Below are 7,488 nucleotides of genomic sequence, written 5' to 3'. Positions count from 1 at the left end.
TGAAAACCAGTTTCCAGTTTACCTGTGCATCCATCACGTTATCACGCAAAATAACGTCAGAGGAGGGACGTGAACTATAGCCCCGCCCTGTCAGTTCGCCTAATTGCAAATGTAGGCCTGCAGCTATGATACATCGACATATTTTTACCAAATAAACCTATAAACCTAACCTTTTCTCCAAATACAATTTTTCTTAGAAAACGAATTTGAAACTTCAAACACATTGTGCGTTTACCTACATGTTACATGTGTTGACTTATTCATTTATGCTTTGTAATGAAAGACTCCCTTGTAAAAAGAGACTTGGTCTCAACGGGACTCTCCCCTACTAAAGATGAAATAGATAAAATAGTTTGTTAATAGTATATCATATACTGTATATTGTACAATAAGTTTCTTTGGCCTCTCTTAAACATGAGTATTATTATAGCAAAAAGCAGTAATGTACTCTATACTGAATGTACAAAACATTCAGTCCTCTTTCCATGACAGACTGACCAGGTGAATCCAGGTGAAAGCTATCATCCATTATTGTTGTCACCTGTTAAATCCACTTCAACCAGTGTAGGTGAAGGGGAGGAGACATGTTAAAGAAGGATTGTGAAGCCTTGAGACAATTGAGGCGGATCGTGTATGTGTGCCATTCAGAGAGTGAATGGGGAAAGACGAAAGATTTAAGTGCCTTTGAAATGGGGTATTGTAGGTGCCAGGCGCACCGGTTTGAGTGTGTCAAGAACTGCAACGGTGATGGGTTTTTCACACTCAACAGTTTCCAATGTGTATCAATAATGGTCCACCACTCAAAGGACATCCAGCCAACACAGTTGTGGGAAGCATTGGAGTCAACATGGGCCAGCATCCCTGTGGAACACTTTCGACACCTTGTAATCCATGCCCTGACCAACTGAGAAGGTGTTCTTAATATTTTGTACACTCCATGTAGTTCAAGGAACATTCTCAAAACTCTGACATTTCCACTCATGGCCATCAGAGAGTGCTATTCAATCCCTAACTCCATGGCCGTGCATGGTCTTAAGGGAGACGTTCTGTACACCCTAATTCAGTCATGCAAAGTTTTGGATAGGAAGTTGGTTCTGTAATATCCAATATCTAGTCCTCTTCAGCAGTGAGGAACACTTTTGGATTTTAAAATGAAGGCAAGTATTTTATATTTAGAAAATCGTTCAGAGAAATACGGACATTATATTTAGATGTTCACTATTAGTAATGATTACATAATAACTTTTTGAGATCTGCGAAGCAACAATAGATCTTTGAAGAAAATATAAATAATCAATTAATCCCATATGATTTATTTAGATACACATGTTTATATCATAATATGCTTATGAAACAGTGTCATTTTAACTTGTCGTGACCCAAATAAAATAAAAAATCCAAAACAAGCAGCAGAGAGAGAGAGAGAGAGAGAACAGCAAAAACAGGTCACTGCACAGGAGTTTAGACGAACGCCACCGTTGACTGATTCAGTTAACATGAATGTCTGTGATTGTTCAAACTGAGCACAGCAACACTGGCCTTAGCTGTATCCTTTGATAGAGAGAGAGCCCAGTGTCTGACAGTTATAGACCATGTGGCCATTACACGGCTAGTTATTTTTCTGTGTCACGAGAGGGGGAACCGTTGGTAAAGTTGAAAATAAACATGGAGATTTATGCAGTTATGTAATTTGGCTGGTTGAGAGCTGTAATGTGACAGCAAGAATGAAAGGATTTCCATTGAAATAGATAAAGATATACTGTATTGAGAGAGATGTAGTCAAGTGGCTCTATGAAAAGGGAAAGTTAACCTACACAACGACCTGAACTAAAACTCTGATACACTGCAATAGCTCTATTCGTGGGTGTGTGAAGGGATGAATGATCGTTAATAATCTAACAACCTGGACTAAAGCCTCTCCAGATCGATGCAATACAAATGTCCATGTAAATATGGGTTGTGTACAGTATAAGGGCCTAGCAGAGACTATTTGTGGCTGATCGCGTAGGCTAGCGGATTGTTGCATAAAACAGCCCTGGCTGCTCAGCTGAGCTATGGCCAGAAATAATACCTACTGTACCACAGAATCAATCAGTCTGGGGTTTTTCCACATACAGACAGGCTGCATTCTAGAGATACCGCAAATAATGTGTGATGGCATGAGAGGCCTTTAAACATGTAGGATTACACAACTCTGGAGGAGCATGGGAAAACAAAGTTATTGAAAACAGATCCAAGTTGTTTAAGATTGCACATCTTTCTGTCTCTATAGACCGTCGGGACTGTACTTTGTTGCAATGCAATGTTTGAGTTTTTGTAATGCTTGAGGTCTTCTGTTTAAATTGTTTAGGATGACCAATCTATTTGTCTATACTTTATGGAATGCTTGAGTTCTTATCCTGTAAGAGCTTCCCGTGGAGATTTGGAAACTCTCAATGGTAACAGAGAGCCGAGAAGCCCCACTTGAAGATTCCAGATTCCGGGTGCTCAGTGGAATTCTTTTGACATTTGATCTCCCCCTCTCTCAGATCCCCTCCTGCCTGCATGCTGTGTGAGACCAGCTGACACTTTTTATAGAGGGTGACTAGAGGTCTCTAGTGAGTGGTTAGCTCTCTCTAGTCTAACTAACTTAAACTGTGTTTGTTATGGGTCTGAGTCACAACCACTTTGTCTTGAGCACACTAGAATGAAGAGTTGGAGGTGGAAGGGGGTGGAGAGGGGGGTCCTACTGTGAATGGATGAGCCAAGCAATTCTCTCCTGGTTGTGTGCTGTCCATCTATAGTCCAGATCATTCCAATTCTTGGCACTGTTTAAAGCCCTGCATGTCTGCCTGACTACTTTGCCCTGCCTGCTTGTCTGTTTTACTGCCTGGCTGCCTGTTTGACTTCCTGTCTGTTTTACTGCCTGGCTGCCTGTCTGCCTTTCTGTCTACCTGCTCTGACTGCTCTGCATTCCTGACTGCATCTCTGGAGCAGGTTGAGTTAGTGTGTTGAGTTAGTGTGTTGAGTTAGTGTGGACCTCTGATCAGTAGGGATTAGTAATCAAAGCCCCCAAGGCCCATTTCTGTCTCTTTCCATGCATGTCTCTGGCAGAGAGGTGCTTCTCAACCCCCTTAGACGGGACAGTCTGTGGCAGATTAGTCTAATCCCAGTGGTGTCCATAGTGTGGACCTTATGAGATGCAGACAGAGAGGGAGGGAGGGCCAGCCCTTTGTGGTTTATTGAGAAAAAAAATGTGTCCCAAACTATTTGTGTCCCAAATGGCACCATATTCCCTATATAGTGCACCCTATTCCCTATATAGTACAGCCTATTCCATACAACCTATTCCCTACATAGTGCACCCTATACCCTATATAGTGCACCCTATTCCCTATATAATACAGCCTATTTTATTTTGTAAAAAATATCACCTTTATTTAACCAGGTAGGCCAGTTGAGAACAAGTTCTAATTTACAACTGCGACCTGGCTAAGATAAAGCATAGCAGTGTGACAAAAACAACAACACAGAGTTACACATAAACAAATGTACAGTCAACACAAAAGAAAAGAAAAATAGAAAGATCTATGCACAGTGTGTGAAAATGTAGAAGATTGGGGAGGTAAGGCAATAAATAGGCCATAGAGGCAAAATATTTACAATTAAGCATTAACACTGGAGTGATAGATGTGCAGATGATGATGTGCAAGTAGAGATACTGGGGTGCAAAATAGCAAGAGATAAATAACAATAAGGGGATGAGGTATTGCTCTGCTATTTACAGATGGGCTGTGTACAGGTACGGTGATCAGTAAGCTGCTCTAACAGCTGATGCTTAAAGTTAGAGAGGGAGATAAGTCTCCAGCTTCAGTGAATTTTGCAGTTCGTTCCAGTCATTGGCAGCAGAGAACTGGAAGGAAAGGCAGCCAAAGGAAGTGTTGGCTTTGGGGATGACCAGTTAAATATACCTGCTGGAGCGTGTGCTATGGGTGGGTGTTGCTATGGTGACCAGTGAGCTGAGATAAGGCGGGGCTTTACCTAGCAAAGACTTATAGATGACCTGGAGCCAGTGGGTTTGGCGACGAATATGTAACGAGGGCCAGCCAACGAGAGCATACAGGTCGTAGTGGTGGGTAGTATATGGGGCTTTGGTGACAAAACAGATGGCACTGTGATAGACTACATCCAGTTTGCTGAGTAGAGTGTTGGAGGCTATTTTGTAAATGACATCGCCGAAGTCAAGTCAAGGATCGGTAGGATAGTCAGTTTTACGAGGGTATGTTTGGCAGCATGAGTGAAGGAGGCTTTGTTACCTAATAGGAAGCCGATTCTAGATTTAATTTTGGATTGGAGATGGATTGTAACGGCATTCCTCCTCCTCTTCTGAGGAGGAGAAGCGAGAAGGATTGGAGGACCAACGTGCAGTGTGGTAAGTGTCCATAACGTTTATTTAAAGACGTAAACTGAACGCTACAAAACAATAACCGTTAAACGAACTAAACCGAAACATTACCGTGTGGCAACAAACACACACACGGAAAACAAACACCCACAACTCAAAAGTGAAACCCAGGCTACCTGAGTATGATTCTCAATCAGAGACAACTAACGACACCTGCCTCTGATTGGGAACCATACTAGGCTGAACTCAAAACCCCAACATAGAAAAACACACATAGACTGCCCACCCCAACTCACGCCCTGACCATACTAAATAAAGACAAAGCAAAGGAAATAAAGGTCAGAACGTGACATGGATGCTGCACATCCAAACAGATAGATTGATTCCTGTAATTTCCTTAAGATCAGCATTTCAGCTGAAGAGTGACATGGAGGGACAGGGGAAGGAAAGATGAGGAAGGAAGCGTAGGTGAAGAGGAGGGGAGTTAAAAAGTTGAGCAATGTGGAAGAGAGAATTCCACTCTGTTTTCAAATTGAACTGATGCTGAAGTGGTCTGTTTATGTAGTCACTTCACTTGAAGATTGTTTTACTCACATTTTCAAGTGTCACTTTGATGCATCTCTGAGGCCACTAACACAATGGTTGACAACAGCAGGTGTGATTAGTAATGGCCAGTGGCGACCCGTCAATCTCCCCCACCTGTTTTGAGCCTCACATTGTTTTTTTGGATGGGGGCTTCCCTGTTTTGCATATTATTTTGGCATTAATACATCATATATCAGTTAGCAAACAATGTACAATATATATATATATATCATTGAATTAATAAAGATGCATACAAACATGGTCTCTTTTGTGTTTTCTTGATTAAGGCAGCTCCGAAATGCAGGTGTTTCAGCCTAGCTCAGTACTTTCTGTGGTGGTGGGGCCAAAATATGGAGCGTTGCACCGTGATTGGCTCAGTGTTCTGTAATTCATGGGGACACTAAGTCACCCCCAAGTCTAAGGGTAGAGCTACAAAATTCTAGCCCCATGGGTGCTGCCATAGAGTTATATTAGAATTGCCCATCCAATATGGCTCAAGGTCATTGGCCTCAGACAAAATGACCTCAAATCACGTTATATATAAAGCTTCTTTTATTGCACTGATGTCAACATCATACTTTCAAAATCTTAGTTAACAGAGGCGTCATTACAGACACCCTGGTTTGAATCCAGGCTGTATCACAACCGGCCGTGATTGGTAGTCCCATAGAGCGGCGCACAATTGGCCGAGCGTCATCCGGGTTTGGCCAGTGTAGGCCGTCATTGTAAATAAGAATTTGTTCTTAACTGACTTGCCTAGGTTAAATTTAAAAAAAGATTTGCAGTTGTTTTGAAAACACCATAAATCCAGAGAATGCCAGACTTTGATGACAAAATTTTCCCACGAAGGACCGTTGCGCCACCTTCCTGTTCAAGTGAGCATAGCACAGCATAGTCCAAAAATGTATTGTATGCTACTGCATAAATTAGGTAATATGCCAGATATGTGTACTGTAGCTAAGAAAGTAATACTATGTGATTGTTGTGTAGTAAGATGTTAGTAGCCCATGTGCCTCACCCTAATAATTTGGTCTATTTACCCTTCTAATTTCGCCTACTGTTCTGACTTGGTGGTGCACATGTAGCCTATAACCTGTTTTAGAGAAATGTAATCATCGAATATTGTAAGTGCTTTCATTGTCTGCTTATATGCCCCATTTATTTATCCTATGGTTCTGACTTGGTGTAAGGACTTGGTGTAAGAACGGCCCATGTTCTGAATTCTGTCGCTGTAAATTTCAAAGCGCTATACATATAGTTAAATAGGCTACGTCCGTCCTAGCTCGCTCATTAATGTCTTAATCGAAATTACGGATTGCCTCTTATCCGCTTGTCGTCCCCTTATGCCATAGTTTGTACATCTCAATTGTCAGTAGAAACCACATTTGTTTAAGCAAGTCAGCCATATCAGCCTTGTTTTTTTAAAGGAATTAAATTACGCCGAATGAACTGTTTCACTGCCAGACAAGGCTCCACTGATTGCCAGGTGTAACAGTGGTAAGATGTTGGGACTGCGGTAGGGACAGCTTTATGTAGACCCTAACCATTTGTAGGCACCGTGTGTCACCGTTATAGTGCAATTAATGTATTGTTTAGTGTTGTGTTGTGTAGTGGCTATGCTGGCATGCATCCCACTTTTTTCTTTTGCCCCAACAAGATTGACATGCTAAAATCGCCACTGCTAATGGCCCCACTTCCACTTTCTTAGGTTGGCTACATTGTGAAAACAGATGCACTGTCATCAACAGCTCAATTCACTATTTAAAGTGTTTAGAACTCGTTACAAAGATTCTTTAAAACTTTGGAATCGCATTTGATTATCCATCAACGAAACTCCATTAGATATTTTAGTAGAAATGTACTTGTAAGTGCCATGTTATAACCCAATTATTCTGAGCTGTTTTTTAAATATATTTTTTTAACCTTTATTTAACTAGGCAAGTCAGTTAAGAACAAATTCTTATTTTCAATGACGCCTAGGAATATTGGGTTTAACTGCCTGTTCAGAGTTGTACCTTGTCAGCTCGGGGATTTGAACCTGCAACCTTTCGGTTACTAGTTCAACGCTCTAACCACTAGGCTACCCTGCCGCCCCTGTAATGTAAAGTGCAACAGGTTACTTATTTACTTATTTTCTTGTGGCTCTCAGTATACCTCAGCTAGTCAGCACTGGGGCTTATTGTGGCCTAGACACTTCACACTCCTGGTGACTCAGGGGCTGAGGTAATGATGAGTGTCCATCCAGTCCAGTAAAATCTGGATTTCATATTTCCTTTGGGCAGACGGTTAAACAGTATGAACAGAAGGTATTATGCAAGAGTGCATGACGCTCTTCTCTTCTCCTCTCCTCTCCTCTCTTCTTTTCTCCTCTCCTCACTTCTCTTCTTCTCACTTCTCTTCTTCTCTCCTCTTTCCTCTCTTCTCACTTCTCCTCTCTCCTCATCTCTTCTTCTCTCCTCTTTCCTCTCTTCTCACTTCTCCTCTCTCCTCATCTCCTCTTCTCTCCTCTTTCCTCTCTT

The sequence above is a fragment of the Oncorhynchus clarkii genome, chromosome 12 (genome assembly GCF_045791955.1).
Source record: "Oncorhynchus clarkii lewisi isolate Uvic-CL-2024 chromosome 12, UVic_Ocla_1.0, whole genome shotgun sequence".
In the NCBI taxonomy this organism is placed as follows: domain Eukaryota; kingdom Metazoa; phylum Chordata; class Actinopteri; order Salmoniformes; family Salmonidae; genus Oncorhynchus; species Oncorhynchus clarkii.
This window is presented reverse-complemented; position numbering follows the sequence as displayed.